We start from the raw sequence: 19,525 nt of genomic DNA, 5'->3' as shown, positions 1-19,525 counted from the left end.
ATCACTTGCTATGATGTGTGCTAACCACTAGGGTACAGCGTGGAACAAAGGAAGGCCCCAGTCAGCAGCTGGAAGGCCCCAATCAGCCCTGATCACCAGCCAGGACTAGGGACCCTACCCATGCATGAATTTCATGCACCAGGCCTCTAGTTAAGTCTATAAGACAAGCAATTCTTTTACCCCACTTGGTTTAGTGTTTGAATCTATTTTCTTGCCTGGCCATTACAGAAATGATAGATAGATGATAGAGATGATAGATAGATAGATAGATAGATAGATATAGATAGATGATAGAGATAGATAGATAGATGATAGATAAGATAGATAGATAGATAGATAGATAGATAGATAGATAGATAGATAGATAGATAGATAGATAGATGATAGATAATTAGATAGAGAAGTGATGAAGCTTGTAGGGAGAAAATGTTTTACTTATCCTTGAAAAACTAGCATTCAAATGCCGCATGCAAAATATATCAAGAATTCATGTTAGTGACTATTGGTCTCTCTTTCTAATCAGGTATGATGGGTAAAGTTAGAGTCAAGTCCTAGAAGATAGGTGAAATAGATTCTCTCCTAGTCATTCTCAAACACCCACAAAGACACCAAGTCAATGAAAGCATTTGTTATGGGCATCACTGAAAGGTGCCAATTTAGCCTGACAGTGATGAATGAAAAGCAGCTGAAAAGTCACTGAAACTAAACAATCACTATTTCGTGCCAATTTAGCCTGACAGTGATGAATGAAAAGTAACTGAAACTAAACAATCACTATTTTCTCTCCTAAGTGTCGGCATGTACATAACACTACTACAGTTTCAAGTCAGTGTTTGTTGAACCAAAGCCCGTGTGAGCTATTAGTCCCTTATTTCCTAGAATCCTAATTACATTGGAGGCAGCATCATAATGCACCTGAACCATCAAATTTAAGTGAGAAGGATCCATGCCATGATCCTGGTCAACTATCCTGTAACCTCAGATGGATCACTCTGCCTCCCTGGGCAGCCATTGTGTTGTCCTGAAAATGAGGTTCCAGGAAGAGTGAATCTGCTGGGTGTATTCTAGCTTGAAACATGCAGAGGTCAAGAGTGTAAATGTGGCAGCTAGGCCAAGCCTTCCACTTAAATAGCTTTGTCTCTGAAATTCCTTAACTTTTTTAAGCCTCATTTCTTTATCTGGAAAATGGGCTTAATTATAGTATCCACTTCACAGAAGTTAGTTTAGATACAGTACCCTGAAGCATAATATACAGTCAATAAATAGTTTATATTCTTTGGGTGTTTTGTAATAATGACTGGGGGGAGGGGAATAGTTTTTTAGCCAAACGATCTTAAGGAAGAGCAAAGTGGGGAGCAAGTCATGTGACAGGAGGCTGTGTGGTGGTGAGCCCAGCACAACATGTGGAGGTCCATGTGCTGGGCCACGGGACCAGGCCATCCTGGGAGATCCTGGGAGAAAGATGAACTATCCTACCAATTCCCATTTGTGATACTGCTTTCATTTAACTGTTCAGTAGGAGGCAGCAGAGTGCACCTGGGGAAAGATCAGGAAGGAAGCAGACAACAATATCACTTTTGATACAAAGTTTAAAGGGTATAGAATGGCCTAAAATTTTTTCATTTGTTGAACATTTTAAAAATAAAACTTACTAATTGGGATAATGCTTACTCTAACATGTGCACCTCTCAGTTCTATAGTCACATGTTTCTGGGGGTCTGACAAATTATGAGGTACCAGGATGCGGTGGCGGAAATATCCATAACTTCCCCTGGAATACAAACGCGCATGCATGGGCACCCCAGTCCTGCGCGGAGGGCCAGAGCCCCTGGGCCCTCTCAGTACTAGTTCCTGACTCCAGGGGACAGTGTGAATGTCCTGGTAAGGAATGCAACCCCGGAATAGAGGGGGACAGGCCCAGTTCTCTAAGAGCAGGCGGTAAAATGTGAAACTGGTGATGTGGGCCCACATATTGCAGAATCCTCAAGTCTGTGCCTGGAAATAAGGGTCTGTCACTTATTCCACAAGGTACTTGTTTTCAAGGGGAACTTTATATGGAAAATGAAATAAAACTGGAACAGGAATGCAGGATTTTCTCAAGATGTGCTGCTTTGAAGCAAAGTGGTTTATTGTTTGGGCCTGAGAAGAATTGCAGTGAGTACTATACAGAGTAGGGTTTCCTTCAACTGTTGTGACGGATCTATCTGGTTTTGCATAGTCTTAAATGACATGTGCCTGAATATAAGGCAGGTATTTTTCTCAAAACTCACCATTCAGAAAATAAGGAACCTCCTTATATACATGTCCTTACAAGTTTCTTAATTACTTTATTTTGAATAACCAAGTATAATTTGGGGAAAACCTAGCCTCAAAGATCCTCAATCAATTCTAGTTTGTACATGTAAAGGCCCCTGTACAGAATTATTGCCTTACATTTAATGTCCACTTGTCTGTATACACATAATGTTTATTTCTGCACATATGACCCTTATACCTGCAAAGCTTCCATGTCATAAGTGGGCCTTTAAGAATACATTTAGAATAAAATAGAGTAGATAGTGGCAGTGGGGAGATCACAAACACAGCCAGTGCAGAGTGAGTGGAGAAAATGGTGTCCTAATGTTATACAAAGAACACTTGTAGCCTGGGTTAAAATATCCAAAATTAGCAAAATGCCTGGATTCCCAGTGGGCTGCATTAAGCTCAGACACAAAGGCGACATGCTTTAGAAAACTGTTCGGTGACGCAAAGCGGTTCTAGGGATGACAAAGGCACTACGTCCGAGGTATACCAAGCTTTCATGGCTTGCTCAGCACCCTTCTGCGGACAGCCCAAACCCAGTGACTGATAAAGGCCAGGCCCAAAGTGGGGCAACTCTAATGGGTCATGTGCACTCCAGAACTCGCCAAGGGGTGTTCTCACTCCTGTTTCTCACTGCACTCCCCCTTCCCATCAACAGAGGTTGATCCCTAATAATCCCCCTGCTCCCCAAACTCCAGCTCAACATTTACTTCCAGGGGACCCAGCCTGTATGAGCAGGTTTGAGGGCAGGGGAGGCGGGGTGTGAGGGGAGAATTAAGGGTTCCGTTGAAGACAGGTTGTGGGTAAGGTTTCTATTGGAGAGCCAAAGGGAGACATCAAGGAAGCGATTCTATGTATGAACCTAGAGCTGGGGGAAAGCTCAAGGCTAGAGATGCAGATTTTGGGAGAAAACAACCTGCAGATGGAATTCAAAGCCATGGGATTAGATGAGGGCCCCAAGGGGGGAAGTATAAAGGTGAAGAGGAATGTTTCAAGGCTTAAGCCCTAGTTTTTCGAGGTCAGAGGAAAGAGAACCAGCAAAGGGGATTGAAAAGACACAGCCAGTGCGCAGAAGAAACACCAGGGGGGCTGGGTGTTCTGGAAACCCACAGAGAAAGCGTGTCACAGAAGGATCAGTCATGGCAACGGGCTGAGAGGTTGAGCAAGATGAAGACAGAGAAGAAATTGTTAGATTTGGCAAGACAGAGTATTGCCAGCTTGACAGGGATAATTCGGTGGAACGGTCTGGATCAAAAGCCCAGACCGCAGTGTTTTCAAGATAGATTGGACATAAGGAAATGGGAAAAGGGAGCATGAAGAATTCTTGTGCTAAAGGGGGAGAAGAGAAATGGGGTTCTGGCTAGGGGAGGGAGAGGGTTAAGGGAAAGCATTTTAAGGATGACAATATTTTAGTTTGGTTATAATCTCGTTGGTGTGATCCTGTGAGAGTGCAATAATAATAATAGTAATAATAATAATAATAATAATAATAACAATAATAATGACACAAAATGGAAAGAGGAAGGTGACAGGAGGAGAGTCCGGAGTGGGAGTGGGTGAGAAGGAAGGCGTCTGGGGCAGATGGAGGGACCACATGTGTGAGGGGATGGCTCCTCCCCCACACCAGGAGAAAAGGAAAGAACAGTGGGTGAGCTGCAGGCTGGGGTAGTTCTGGGTGAGACAGGGGGGTGTTGTTTTCTGGTTGCTCCCAGATTCTCAGTGAAATAAGCAGCAAGAGACCAGAGTGATCTTGATTTTCTAACACCAACAGCATAATCATATATTCCTTTGTCATCATCCCCATGTCACTCTCTGTGAAGAGTGGACTTTGAAATGCTTCTCTCTGGCCACATCTCAGTCTCCTTCCCTTTTCCCGCAGTCCATGCCCCTGGCTCGCTGCGGTCTCCCTGATCCCTTTTGTGTTGTTCATTTTTTAAAATGAGCTCCCTCTCTGGGCGACGTGGTGTGACTCACAATCATGCCATTTCTTCACAGCTGAGTCCGTTTCTCTTCAGTGCTCGCGGCCCAGTTATTTAGCTCCTTCTTCCATTTGCTGGGGCCGGTTTTATCCTTAGGCTTATGACAGGCTGTATTTGTCACTAACCAATGTGCCTCCCTGCTCAGAGCTCAAATCCTAATGGGAAGATCTAGCGATTAAGAAAACTTGTCCAGCTCTGTACATGTCTGCCCGCAGGAGGCCATTGAGAAAGTAGTTTCCCAAGCGTCCTACACGGCTTGAATCCTAACATACTCTCACTTTTGTCCGATGACAAGTCCCACTGAGCAGTCATCCTATGAATCTTCTGCACACAAAACCCTGCCCTCACCTTGGGAGATCACAGAGACCACCGGGGCTCCCTGACATGCAGAATAGGCCAGACCCTGGCCCCAGACTGCCAGGCTTTGAGTCTTGGCTTCATCACTCCTCACCAGTTATCTACATCATCCAACCATTCTATGCCTCAGTTTCATCATCTCTGAAGGGGGGAGAGCAATATTCCTAATTCATAGAGTTGCTGTGTCAGTCGAGTTAATGAGCCTAACATTTTTTTTTTTAATATATTTTATTGATTTTCTACAGAGAAGAAGGGAGAGAGATAGAGAGTCAGAAACATCGATGAGAGAGAGACATCGATCAGCCGCCTCCTGCACATCCCCCACTGGGGATGTGCCCGCAACCCAGGTACATGCCCTTGACCGGAATCGAACCCGGGACCCTTCAGTCCGCAGGCCGACGCTCTATCCACTGAGCCAAACCGGTTTCGGCAAGCCTAACATTTTTTATATACCTTCTGGGAAGAGAGAGTCAGTTGGAGCTGCTAATTTTATGTTAAAAGCCCTAAGAAATGTTATAGAGATTAATCTTTAACTTTGTTACTTTTTTTGTTAGTTATTTGGCCATAAGTTTTTTTTAACCTAATGCATGTTAAAATGTTTTACAACGGGATCCACTGTTGGTGTATGTGCTGGTTTGCTAGGACTCTAGTGACAAAGTATCACAAACTGGTGTCAAAACAACAGCAATTTATTCTCTATGGTTCCAGAAGCTGGCAGTGTGGAATCTAGGTGTTGGCAGGACTCCCTCTGGAGGCAAGAGCGGAGGAGGGCCCTGCCCTGCCCCTTCCTGTGCTCTGGAGGATGCCAGCTTCCTTGGTGTTCTCTGCCTTGTAGCTCATAACTCCCATTTCTGTCTCCTTGCGACCTTCTTCCCTGTGCCTCCTCTGGTCTTCAGATCTCTCTCTCTCTCTCTCTCTCGATACAAGTCATTGGATTTAGGGCTCACTCTAATCCAGTATGACCACATCTTAACATGACTACATCTGCAGAGGAGACCTATTTCCAAATAAGTTCATAGTCACAGGCACCAGGGGGTAGGACTTGAACATATCTTTCCAGGGATACAATTCAACCCATAATGTGTCCCCAGTATATATGAGTCAAAGAGGTCCCGCCATACTTTATTTGGCCCAAACCCTACCCACCCACTTTCCGTGATCTAGCTCAATATCATTCACTATCTGGAGCGGTGATTGATGTCTTTCGTGAACTGTCTGACCGGGTCTGGCCATCATCAGTACCGAAGTGGCAAGTATGCTTTCAGAAACTTCCAGAGCAATTTGACATTGCCATGACATCCCAGCAGGTATTCACTGGGCTTACCTTGTTCTAAAGGAAACGGGTGGGGTTGAATGCTGTCTCACTTAGCTGGTGAGTCACATGTGGCATGAGCTGTATATTGGCCACAGCATGGGTAAGAAAGTTTTAGCTTTGCTCACCACAGATCATTTGAGATGCACTGATGTGGCTAAAAGGCTGTGAATGGTCACAAATGGGGAAAAAAAGTTGACCATCTTCCACTTTTCCCCATGCATTTTATGTGAACCCCAGTCACCACTCCAACCTGTGGCTCCTAAACACAGAATTGTTGTCTAGAACTAAATGTTCTAGAAATTTAAAATTTTTCCCTTTGTCTTTTTTTAAAATATATTTTTATTGCTTTCAGAGAGGAATGGAGAGGGAGAGGGAGAAACATCAATAATGAGAATCATCCATCAGCTGCCTCCTATATGGCCCCTACTGGAGATTAAGCCCATAGCCTGCCATGTGCCTGGACCAGGAATCAAACAGTGGCCTCTGGTTCATAGGTCGACAATAACTGAGCCACACCAGCTGGGCAAAATTTCCCTTTTTCCTTTTGAATAACACAATCTACATTAAACTTCCAGTAAAACTTTCCAGGAAACAGAGTATGTTCATTGCTTGCAAACAACTTTGTGATTTTGTAGACTTGGGCTGCTTTGTTTCTAGACACAGCATATCAGTTAGGATCATTTCAAATGGCTTTAGTGACATAAAAGAATGTTTTTGAAAAGTGAGATATGGAGTTCGTTATGTTCCTTTGTTGTTTCCACCTGCTGGACACATTTGCTATTAATGATGCTATGGCTTTTCCTGCATTTCCAACTTCTACTTCCAAATATTTGTGCATTACAGCAAAGATATTAACTCCAAGGAAGTTGTCGCTTTGAAAAACTGCTTTTTACATAGAAAAATCATATTAGTTAACTCATAGTGAGTTATTAGTCTGAGGGAAATAAAGAATAACATCAAAATCTAAAATTAGCTTGCTTTTTTAAGAATGGTTGTATGTTGCACTTAGGTTTGAATAGCAACTTTTGTTTGCTTTGTTATTTTATTTTGGTATTGTTTGACTTTTTACTAAACTGTGGCTACAAATAAATATATACCAGTAGATCAAATTGTGAAAAATGATATAAAAGATATTAGCCTTCTACTGCGCACCCCTAGTCTTCTAACAGCGACTCTAGAGACAGTTTGCTGGGTGTCCTTTCAGAAAGAGCGCGAGGTGCACGTGTGTGTGTCCAGCATTATATGTATATCGCCCAAAGCACAGCCAATGGCAGCAGACTGTGCCTGCCATTCACTCCCTACTTGCTCTGAGTTTATCTTGGAGATCGTTTCATGCCAGCGGTGGCACTCCTCTAAGGTGACCCCAGTGAACCCCTCCTATGCGCAGTCCCTCTCACATTGAGTTGGGCTGTCCTGTATACCAACGAGACATTGCAGAAATGAAGTATGATTTCCAAGACTAGCTCATAAAAGCATCGTGGTTTCTTCCTTGATATTTCTCAGATCACTCGCCTTAGGGGAAGCCAACTGCCATATTGGGAGGGCACTCAAGTAGCCCTAAGAAGAGGCAAGGAATGGAAACATCCTGCCCATCACTATATGAGTGAGTCACTTTGGAAAGGGATCTTTCAGTCCCAAGAAGGTCTTCAGATAACTGCAGCCCCCATCAACATTTTATCTGCACCCTCAGGAGAGACTTTGAGTCAGAACCATCCAGCTAAGCTACTCCCAAATTCTGACCACAGATAATTTGACAAATTACTCGTAGCTTTAAGTCACTACATTTGGGTAATTTTAGATAACTAATATATACCATAATATGTCATTTTTGTTAGTAATTGCAAAGGCTGGTAACAACAACAACACAACTATCCTAAAGCACGATGACTTAAATAAAGATTGTTTTCCTCCCATAAATAGTTAGAGATGGGAGGCCCAGGTGGCAGGAAAGCTCTGTGCCACATTCTTTCAGGCCCAGGTTCCTCTGCCTGTTCTGCCCTCCCCTACGGCACTGTCATCATCCGTAAGATCAAAGTCAACTGCCATCCTGTCTGTAGCCCAGCTCACAGAAAGGGGAAAATAAGGATGTTCAAGGCAAGCAAGCTTCTTATAAAGAAAACTAGAGGCCTGTGTATGAAATTCTTGCCCTGGGGGTGGGAGGATCCTCCAGCCTGGCCTGTGCCCTCTCACGGTGTGGAAACCCCATGATCGATTGCCCCAAAGAGGTTAGCCCCGCCCATTCATCCTGGGCTCCTTGATGGATTTCCCCAAAGAGGTAGGCTGGAGCCGGGGGTCCCGCCTCCGCACTGCGCAGGACCCCCCAGGCCTCACCACACAGAGCCGCCGGGATCCACCTCTGCAAAGCGCACACAGTGTCAAGTCCCCACCCATCTGCGCGTGCCTCCCCGCCCATGTGGCCTCCTGGTAATGGATTGTGACAGCGTGAGGACGTGAGGGCGTGAGGGTGTGGTGACCATTTGCATATTAGCTAGGATATATTATATATTATATATATTAGCTAGGATTATTATATAGGATAATATGAAAGCTGCACTCATCTCATCTGGGAAGCAGTTGATCACGTGGCCACCACACAAGCTGCACAGAAAGCTGGGAAATTCTTTTTTAAATATATTTTTATTGTTGATAGTATTACAGATAACCTTTGTTTAGCTGCATGTACTTTTACTTAACCAGTTATGATTGATGACCACCAGAGATAGGTCTCCTAGGCTTCTGTAACAAATTACTCTTGGAATGAATAATCTAGAAAGAAAAGTCAACATTGCATTACAGCTGTGAGAAATCTACACAAAGTGATCAGGCAGTGCAGTGCACAGTTTGAATGCTTGTGGTCTTCGAGGTGTGAAAGAAAATGACCTGTATCTGGGCGCAAACATGGGCTCTATGCCAGCAGTGCAAAGTGTCAAATTCAAATCAACACATGTCACAATTTCTCAATGAATATTCTTTTCACCTCCAATTTGTTACATGTGTAAACTCCAGAGCCTATCCACCTATGACCATGGTTCTCAAAGTGTGGCCCTTGGAAATCCATCAGCCCTGCCTGTAAATTTAGAACTACAAATCTTTATGTCCCATCCCAGACTTACATGATCAGAGGCACGGAGACAGGGCCTAACCATATGTGTAGTTAACACACGTGCCAGGGGAATCTGTTGCCTGCTACAGTTTGAGAACTGCCAATGTGAGATGAGAGCAGCATATGCCACTTACTAGCTCTAGCTATGAGACTGTAGGCAAGTCACCAAAACTCTGCTTAATTGCTCATCTATGAAATAGGAATAGGAATAGTATTTATCATTGTTATGGTGAACACTAAAAGTGCTAAAATCTATAAAGTATATAATCAGCAACCAAAAATACTAAATATTATTGTTGTTCTTGTTATCTTTATTTTACTAAATTTTAATTTCACCAGTTTGTGGTCCAAAGAGAGGTCATGACTTTTATTATACAAATGAAATGACTCTGAGACACAATGTCTTTCTTCCCTCCTTGGGGCCATTCCATCCTCCAGTCACTCCAATGCTTTCTGACATTTGGTGGTCAATGACTCAGCAGCAGCCAAATAAGCTGACTGAACACTTTATGTATAGAAATGAATGAATAACAAGTCTACAGGAGTGTTAAGTAGAAACCTAAGCCCAACCACAATGGACAAATATTCTAAAAGTGTTTTGTTTTGTTTTTGTTTCATTTTTATCTCTCACTTTTATCAAGCAATATGTTAGGTCCTGGAGAATTAGGAATAATATCAAGAATTCCCAGCACTGGCATGGGTCCACCTAGGAGACCTGGAAACTGGGAGACATAACAGACAGAGTGCTCTGCCCGCTGTAAAAAGCCACATATTCTAGTATAACCCTTTCAGCATGATCTGTGACCATCAAGGCTGCCTCCCAAGAAGGTGACCTCAGGCACAATGAACAGTGGAGGCTAGTTGCAATCTTCCCTTTACCAAAGCACTGTCTACGGTGAAGCATCTGTCCTTCCAGCTTTGACAGTGGGGTAGAGGTCTGCGGGTCCTTCTGAGCTGCATGATAATAAAGACAGCTGCTGCCAAAAGTATTACCTGGGTTTGAGAAATGAGTTATCTTTACACCCAGTCACATCAGGGCTATGGCTACTGCTTTAAGGCTTTGAGTTTTGTACAGGCAATAAAATCTCTGACATTTCTCTAGGCATTATTTTTTCTGATATATCTCCTCAGGCAAGACAAACAAATGAGAAATAAATAAAGGGATTACTTCAAACTAAAAAGTTTTTGCACAGCAAGGGAAACTATCAACAAAACAAAAGGATAACCACTGAATCGAAGAAAATATTCACCAATGACACATTTGATAAGGGGTTAGTATCCAAATTTTTTAAAGAACTCATTAGAGAAAGACAAACATCACATGATCTCACTTAGATGTGGAATCTTATGAACAATATAAACTGATGCACAAAATAGATCTAATGACATTGAAGCATGCAACAAACTGGCTAATTTCAAAGGGAGAGGGGTCTGGTAGGAAGAGATTAAACAAAGAACTTCTATGCATAATGCATAACCCATAGATAGACAATAGTGGGGTAGAAGGCCTGAGGAGGGGACAAAAGTGGGCTTGAGGGAGTCAGTGGGGGAAAAACAGGGGACATGTGTAATACTTTCAACAATAAAGATAAATTTTAATAATAATTTTAAGCAGAAAAAACATGTTTAAATTGAGTCTCATTCTAATAGAAAAAGACATGAGGTTAAAAAGAATTTTTTTTGCCAGTGTTATTCACCCTTTTGATTTTTTACAATATTTTAAGGTAGTAATGTTTATTTGGGTTGTTGTTGTTTTTTTTAAATTCCTCTCCCCTGTTTCCCTCCCTTTTGGCAACCATCAGCTTTTCTTTATACCTATGGGTTTGTTTCTGTTTTGTTTATTCACTTATGATTTTTTATTCCACATATAAGTGAAATCATATGGTACTTGCCTTTCTCTGACTTATTTCACTGAGAATAATACCCTCTAGTTCCATCCATGTTGTCATAATGGCAAGATTTCTTTTTTGTTATGGCTGAGTAATATTCCATTGTTCTATGTACCACATCTTCTTTATCTACCTGTCTATTGCTGGACATCTAGACCACTTCTATATTTTTGCTATTACTAGTAATGCTATAATGAACATAGGGGTGCATAATAAGTTACTAAGAATTTCTTTTTGTCAGACTTTATGCTGAGCACTTTACATTGAACAGCTAATTTTTTCCAACCATAAATCAATAAAGTATAGTAATGTGATAGTAATAATAAATAATGATATTATTTATAATAATTGCAGCAAAATAATAATAGCATATGCACTTGCCACTATAGTGCTATGTCTAATCTCACAAAATCTTGTTATCGAGGTTCTACTATAATCTCCATTCCACAGATGGGTAAACTGAGATGCAGAAAGGGTAACCGTTGCCCAAAGCCACACAACTAGTCAGTGGCAGAGTTGGAACTTGGGCCCTCAATTTTTCACCAACTCAAAACCATATAGATATTGCATCATAAAATGAAGATGCCAATGTTCAGTTTCTCTAGAACCATGGGGTGGATCAACAATGCTGATACCATTGTTTTCTCCAGGCAAAATGATACCAAATGGGAGGTGCCTGCCTGGTTGGAGAGAGGTGGAAGCTCCCAGTGAGCTACGTGGCCAGCCCCGTGGCTGTAGGAAAATGAGGGGTGTCCCCAAAGTGAAGAATGCCTCCATTATAAGAGCTTTAAAAACTGCCGTCAGCACCTTCCAGAAGACACTCAGTTGGGTAATAATTTTTTTTTAAGTGGAGGCTTTTATGGCCTTCAATTATGTAACAAGTGAGTTATATTTAAAGGTATCAAAACATTATTCCACATGTGAACTGAGGAGGCTGGCAGTCGTAACTGGTCTACATATTAATATTTTTGAGCCCCTGGGGGAGAAATGCCTGTGAGCTGATTTCCAATGGGGTCAGTCACAGGTAAGCAGCTGTCTAATGACCTGAGGCAGAAGGGAGCGGGTGTGACAACTGTCACTAACCCGCCACCCGCTAGGTGTCTGCTCCTGGGGAGTCTTTCCCAGCATTGGTCCTGGTCTTTACTGAAGTGTTCTAGTTGGAACCTTATTAACCCCGTTTTATAAATGAAAGTGAAACAGGGAGAGAGTAAAGGACATGTCCAAGGTCTGACTGCCTTTAGGTTAAGGGACCAAACTCGGGTTCAAACTAAGGTTTGTGCTTTTGAGAGCCAGGGCGTCTTTCTTAAAAGGGAGCATAGGAGAAATCGTAGGGTTTGAAGGCTCAATTGCCAGGGAAATGACTATTTTCTTTGCACAATGTCATGTTTAGGTAGAGATGTAACTTTTTGTAGAAGGGAGACAAGTTGAAGGCTTGCTGTTCTGGGACTACCTATGCAAAGACAGGCTAATGAGAAAGACTAAGGCAAAACTCTTCTGGGTACCAAGTCAGGAGAAGCATTTGTGTGTTTATCTTCATATCTTGGTGTTTTATGCCAAGGTGGTGTAGAGTACATGCTCCATAAATATTCACTCCATTGGCTTGAATTTTGTTCTAGTTTCCAAACTCCATAGGTGGAGGCAAAGACATGGTAAGTTCCTTGACCCCTGGGAGAATGGCATGTCTTTGGTTCCCACTTTGCCCTCCAACGCATAATGGTGAACATGTAGCTGCTCAAATCAGTTAAATGAACACAGACCCCAAAGGGAGCGCTGTTGTAGTGAGCTTGAAATTCAATGTCTGCATTTTGGGAGACCCTGAAGGACTGAGTTGGACATTGACACCAACCTAGACCAAAATAGTAGCTGTTTTCCTGGAAATTTTGAGTAAGTAAGATTGAGGGGATAAAGACTACTAGAAATTAAATTTTTAAAAATAAGAATGTTTACTGCAAATCTATATACATAAAGAAGAAATAATGTAAGCCAAAAACATTCCTTCTTGGAATCTTAAAATTATAATTGCTGTATTCACTCTTATGTGCTTATTAACTTGAACAAGTGGCCAGAAACTTCTTTAGGAGATTCGTCTTTTGAGGGGAGGGGTTAGGGATGTGGTTTTGATTTGTTTTCCTAGAACTGCTTTTTCTGTGGTCACAGGATTCTAGTAATATAGGGAGTTTGGGGCAAAGGTGTCTCAGAAATCAGAGGGAGTCTGTAGATCATCTTAGCAGAGGAAGGGGACTGTGGGAAGCAAAACAATGGTTCCCCAAACATAACCATCTCCAAATCCCCCAAGTCTGTGACTGTGCTCCCTTCCTATGGCAGAGGGATCTTGCAGATGGTGTTAAATTAAGGGTCTTAAGATGGAAACGTTTTCCTGGATTATCCAGGAGGGCTCAGTGTAGTCACCAAGGTCCTTTAAGATGGAGTCAGGGATGTGATGATGGAGCAGAGGTAAGAGGGATGAGGTTGCTGACTCAGAAGGTGGAAGAGGCCAAAAGCTGAGGGATGTAGACCGCTTGGAGGCTGAGAAAGACAAGGGACAGATTCTCCCCCTGAGCCTCCAGAGGGACTAGTGAGACTTCTGAGCAGAAGTGTCGCATGATACCCTGTGTTGTTTAAGCCTAGTTTGTGGCCATTTGTTACAGCCGCCACTGGAAACTAACACGGGACTAAGCTCCTTGTCAGGAGCCTCTGCCAAAGAAAGGGGCATTTCCTGTGTTGCTGGGGTCCAGCCCCAGCGGGTCCAGGGGTTCCCAAAGGTGTGGACGGAGTCAGCGAAGAATGAAGGACACGGAGTCAGTGTTCAGGTGATCATCATAGCCAGGTTCCTCTTTTTTATTGTCATCTAACATCTGTATTTATACTATTTGGTCCCAATCCTATCCATTCTATACAAAAGGCCAGGGGGCTTCCCATCTCCATTTCAAATGTTACTCTATTGTTCCACTAAGCTACAAGGAAGTAACTGAAGGAGGTCACTCCAAGCAAAGACCTAAGCGACCCACCACCACTCTGGGGAAACAACCTTTCTCAGGGAGGTGGTCCTGTTTAAAACACATAGCTGTTAAGAGGGGGGCAAACATATTAAGAACAGTATGCCATATATGCGGGGTCCCTCGAAACATCCCTGCAGCGACTGCCTCAAGCAGCCAGGGTGATCGGCTTCCAGCACTGTGTGAGCTTAAGAAACGTTCCAGCCGATCGGAAGCACGTGTGGCATCCTTGTCTACTTAGGATTCACCTTGGGCTTCAGCACTGTTTCATTTTGGACAAGAAAGTCCTCGCTGGGATGGGGCTGTCCAGTGCATTGTCGGATGCTTAGCAGCATCCCTGGCCTCGGCCCAGTAGATGCCAATGGTAATCCTTACCCTCCATCCTGGGGATCAATAACGTCTCCAGACATGGCCAAAGGTCCCCTGGCGGGAGAAAGGGTGGCAACCTGCCCTCAGGATGAGAACCGCGCTCCAGCTCGATCCTATTCTCCTTGACTATAGGATTTCTGATGACAGTGAGCAAGCCAACCTTCTCCCATAATCCTAATTCATAAATTCACCAAACCCTGAAACACACAAAATATGCATTAGTCAGAGTCGTTTTGCTGCACGACATTAAGGCAAAAAATCCTCGCCTCCAGACTAGATGGAGTAATCTCATGGCTTGGACAGGATTTATTTCTGGCTGAAATTCCACTGATAACCCAAGGCAAGTTATTAACCTGCTCAGCCTCGCCAGCAACACCTGAAGCCTGTTCCTCTCGGTAGACACCAAATGAGGTGTTTTAGCAAATTGAGTAAGGAGGCTGCATGCCCCTCCTCTTCACTGGGAAGAGCGCATTGGGAATCCAGCTCACAGCAATTTCTAGCTGAAACATCCTGGGATGTGTTGGAATGAAGTGGAAAGCAGTATGTGGAAGCTGAGTGAGGAGAGCGTGAGCCCCGTGCCTCTGACTCCCAGATGTGGGCGCTGCTGGACATGGAAGCAAAAGCCACCTCCACAAAGCCAGTGCTCCCTTCTGGGGTTAACACGCCTGCCATAGTGTGTGTGATGCCTGGGTTCAGGAGAGGTCAGATGGGAGCGAGAGACTAGGATCGAAGGGCAGGACAATGTTATAAACTGAATGTCTGTGTCCCCCCCAAAATCCATATGTTGACGCCCTGACTCCCAGTGTAACAGTATTTGGAGATGGGCCTTTGGGAGGTAATTGGGTTGAGGTGAGGCCAGGAGGGTGCCTCTGTTTAAGCCACCCAGGCTATGCCATCTTTTATAGGAGCCCGGACAGACTAAAACAGATGAGCAATCAAACCACCGACATTTAATCAGGAACTAAAAATAGACCAAAATATATTCTGAGTCTCTGGGACAACACTCAGGTCTCCACCAAACAGGAGAGTCGTTAGAATTCTGTGCACATGAGCAGGAGCCTGATGCTCACCAGCTGTGTGACCGCGGGCAGGTGTCTTTGTTGCTCTACTATTTCGTTTCCATGTTAGAGTCCGAGTAGTGGCACCTGCCTCGGAAAGGCGTTTTAAGAAGAGAATGGGATGTGAGAGAAATGGCAGCGAATAGCCCATCCTGTGGGCACCTCGCCCAGGGCCCGGTTGGAAGTGCAAGGGAATTGGAGAGCATTCACCTGGGATTCCAACTGTGGTCCCGCTCAGGAGGTGCCTTCTAAGAAGGAGGAACAGAAGGCACCTGGAGCAGTAGGAAGGGCGAGGTCGCGAGGGGAGGGGAGCCGGGGAGGAGGGCACTGAGCCCAGGAGAACTGTTCCAGGAGCTCAGACAACTGCCTGGCAGCGGCGACCGGACCAGGGCACTCAGGACCCCTGGAGGCGCGACCCGACAGGACAGTGCAACCGCAGCGCCCGCCCATATCATCCGCTGGGAAAGGTAGCGACACTGCTGGTGGCGGGGTCTAGACCCTGCAGACCAGAGCCGTGGGGGAGGGCACCGCAGTTTCCACTGCCTTTTCCCTTCTGTCCCTTTTTTCTCTTTTCATCTCTAAACCCAGAGCAGAGGCGTTTTCATCTGAAGCTACACACCGAGGCACTGGAGCAGGGAGGGAGGCGCAGACTGGAGGTGCCTGAGGACAGGTGGGGGGAGGGGGGGGAGGAGCAGGGCTGGGAGACTTGGAAAAGCTGTAGCCAGAGACCAGCACTGGGTTGTTCATGTGGTTCCAAACCCAAATGGCCATTTTCCCTGGGAGGAGCTACCTCCTCCCAACACCCAGAGGGCAGGTAAAAGGAAACAGAAACCGGCCCTGGTGACACAGCCTGCCACGCCCTGCATTGTGAGCTTCACGTGGTAACAAAGGCCAAGGCCAAGCCGAGGGGTCTGAGCAGTCCCCAGGAGCCTCCGTGACTGGAGTGGAGGAGGGGCCATGCACCCCACTACTCTAGGAACCACTCTGATAAGACTCCAGGGTCCCAGCTGGCCCCAACGCTCTCCATGCGAGGATCTCTGTCCAGCTGAGGGCAGAGGAGTAGTTCGGGCCACTGGGACGAATAGCTCTGGGACAGGAAAACACACCCCTCCTATTCCCTCAAAGCGCAACAGCTCGAACCCCACCTGAAGCCCCTTCAGAAACAGATGCTTGAGTGATTAGATTGACAGCTGGCAGACAGGCAATGAGGGCAGATGGGCCCCGCCTGCTAGAAGCCAGGGCCTGTGGAGGCAGACACCAGCAGTGGACGTGTGGATCGCAGGGAGCTCCAAGCAGGTGCTAAAAGCCAAAGACAGTGCCTGACAGTGGTCAGCACCTAAGTTCCTAACAGGAAGCCCAGGGTTGACAGAAGAGTAGAGTGGGGTTCTAAGCCAGCTCCCATGAGCATTAAAACTCCGCTGGTTTTATTTTTTATTTTTTTTTTTGCACCTTTTTCTTCCTCAATTCTCTTTTTTCCTCCTGTTTTTCTTCTCCTTTCTCCTTTTACATTTTTCTTTTTCCTTTTTTCTCTTTTTAAAATTTTTTATTATTTAAACTATTTCCCCCATTGACCTCTCCCCTGCCACCACCCCCAAGCACAAGCCCTCACCCCTTTACGGTGTCCATTGGTTTTGCTCATATGCAAGCATATAAGTCCTTTGTTTGATCTCTTACCCCCTCCCACCACGCCTTCCCTCATAGGTTGTACAGTCTATTCGATGCTTCTATGTCTCTGGTTCTATTTTTGTTCATCAGTTTATGTTGTTCATTATATTCCACAAATGAGCGAGATCATGTGATATTTATCTTTCTCTGACTGGCTTACTTTGCTTAGCATAATGCTCTCTATTTCCATCCATGCTGTTGCAAATGGTAAGAATTCCTTTTTCATAGCAGTGTAGTATTCGATTGTGTTGATGTGCCACAGTTTTTTAATCCACTCAGCTGCTGATAGGCACTTAGGCTGTTTCCAAATCTTAGCTATGGTAAATTGTGCTTCGATAAACATAGGGGTGCATATATCTTTTCTGCTGGGTGTTTCTGTTTTCTTGGGATACAGTTTTGAGGAAACTCCATACTGTTCTCCACAGTGGCTGCACCAGTCTGCGTTCCCACCAGCAGTGCACGAGTGTTCCTTTTTCTCCAAATCCTCTCCAGCACTTGTTGTTTGTTGATTTGTTGATGATAGCCATTCTGACAGGTGTGAGATGGGATCTCATTGTTGTTTTGATTTGCATCTCTCTGATGATTAGTGACTTTGAGCATGTTTTCATATGTCTTTCAGCCTTCTGTATGTCCACTTTTGAAAAGTGTTTATTTGGGTCCTTTGCCCATTTTTTGATTGGATTGTTTATCTTCCTTTTGTTAAGTTTTATGAGTTCCCTATAAATGTTGGAGATTAAACCCTTATGGGTGATATCATTGGCAAATATGTTCTGCCATGCAGTGGGCTTTCTTGTTGTTTTTTTGATGGTTTTCTTTGCTGTGCAGAAGCTTTTATTTTGATGTGGTTCCATTTGTTATTTTCTCCTTAGTTTCTATTGCCCTAGGAGCAGTATCAGTAAAACTATTACTATGACATAGGTCTGCTATTTTGCTACTTATGGAGTCTTCTATGATTTTTATGGTTTCTCGTCTTACGTTTAAGTCCTTTATCCATTTTGAGTTTATTTTTGTGTATGGTGTAAGTTGGTGATCTAGTTTTTTTTTTTTTTTTTGCAACTATCTGTCCAATTTTCCCAACACCATTTATTGAAGAGACTGTCTTAACTCCATTGTATGCTCTTGCCTCCTTTGTCAAATATTAATTGAGCATAATGGCTTGGGTCAATCTCTGGGTTCTCTGTTCTGTCCCATTGGTCTATATGTCTGTTCTTGTACCAGTGCCAGGCAGTTTTGAGAACAGTGGCTTTGTAATATAGCTTGATATCTAGTATTGTGGTCCCTCCAACATTGTTCTTCTTTCTCAAGATTGCTGTAGCTATTCAGGGTCTTTTTTTTACTCCAAATGAATTTTTCTAAAGTTTGTTCTAGGACTTTGAAATATGCCATTAGTATTTTAATGGGGACTGCATTGAATCTATAGATTGCTTTGGGTAGTATGGACATTTTAATGATGTTATTCTACTAATCCATGAACACAGTATATTCTTCCATTTGTTTATGTCTTCCTCTATCTCTTTTTTCAGCATCCTCTAATTTTCTGAGTACAGGTTCTTGGCTAAATTTATTCCTAGCTATCTTAATTTTTTGTTGCAGTGGTAAATGGGATTTTTTTTTAAAGTTTCTCTTTCTGTGAGTTCATTATTGGTGTATAAAAAACTCCATAAATTTCTGGGTTGGGTGTTAATTTTGTATCCTGCTACATTGCTGGATTCATTTATTAAATCTAGTTTTTTGGTAGAGTCTTTAGGGTTTTCTGTGTACAATATCATGTCATCTGCGAATAATGAGAGTTTTACTTTCCAATTTGGAATCCTTTTATGTTTTCTTGTCTGACCACTGTGGCTAGCACTTCCAGTACCGTTGGGATTTGGATATGGATTACATTGAATAACTAGGCCACTTTCGGTAGTTGAGATCTTAATATTAAATCTTTTTATCCATGGAAACAGGAAATTTTCCTATTTATGTATATCTTTAATTTCTTTCAGCAGTAGCTTGTAGTTTTCAGGGGATAAGTGTTGTGCCTCCTTGAATAAATTTATTCCTAAATGTTTTTCCTTTTCTATTCGATGTTATTGTAAATGGAAACATTTTCTTAAATTTCTTTTTTTGGATTGTTCATTGTTAGTGTATAGAAACACACTGGGTTTTGAGCATCAATTTTATATCCTGCAACTTTGCTGAATTTATTTGCTCTAGCAGATTTTTGTAGGGTTTTCTACGTTTATAAATATGCCACCTGCAAACATGACAAAGTAATTTTACTTCTTCCTCTCCAATTCATCCTTTTATTATTTTTATTACTACTACTACTACTACTATTTACTACTAGCCTAATTGCTCTGGCTAGAACTTTCAGTATGAAGTTGAATAGTGCATAGCAGTGCTATGAGCATCCTTGTCGTGTTTCTGATCTTGGGGGATGCTTTCAGTTTTTCACCATTGAGTATGATGTTAGCTATGGATTGTGCATAGATGCTGTTATTATCATAA

At 43.4% G+C, this 19,525-nt stretch overlaps 1 long non-coding RNA gene across 1 annotated transcript in view; it reads right to left on the bottom strand.

Moving 5' to 3' along the window:
• Positions 1–10,492: 10,492 nt before the first annotated feature.
• Positions 10,493–19,525, bottom strand: part of LOC107184115 — an 18,753-nt gene continuing 9,720 nt past the window's right edge. Inside the window, exon 3 of the long non-coding RNA XR_001514934.1 lies at positions 10,493–10,515. This is a non-coding gene — a long non-coding RNA (uncharacterized LOC107184115). The remainder of the gene's footprint in view (positions 10,516–19,525) is intronic.

This window comes from Myotis davidii, unplaced genomic scaffold (assembly GCF_000327345.1).
Source record: "Myotis davidii unplaced genomic scaffold, ASM32734v1 scaffold821, whole genome shotgun sequence".
Taxonomy (NCBI): domain Eukaryota; kingdom Metazoa; phylum Chordata; class Mammalia; order Chiroptera; family Vespertilionidae; genus Myotis; species Myotis davidii.
The sequence above is the reverse complement of the archived record's forward strand: the minus strand, read 5'-3'. Positions and strand labels throughout refer to the sequence as shown.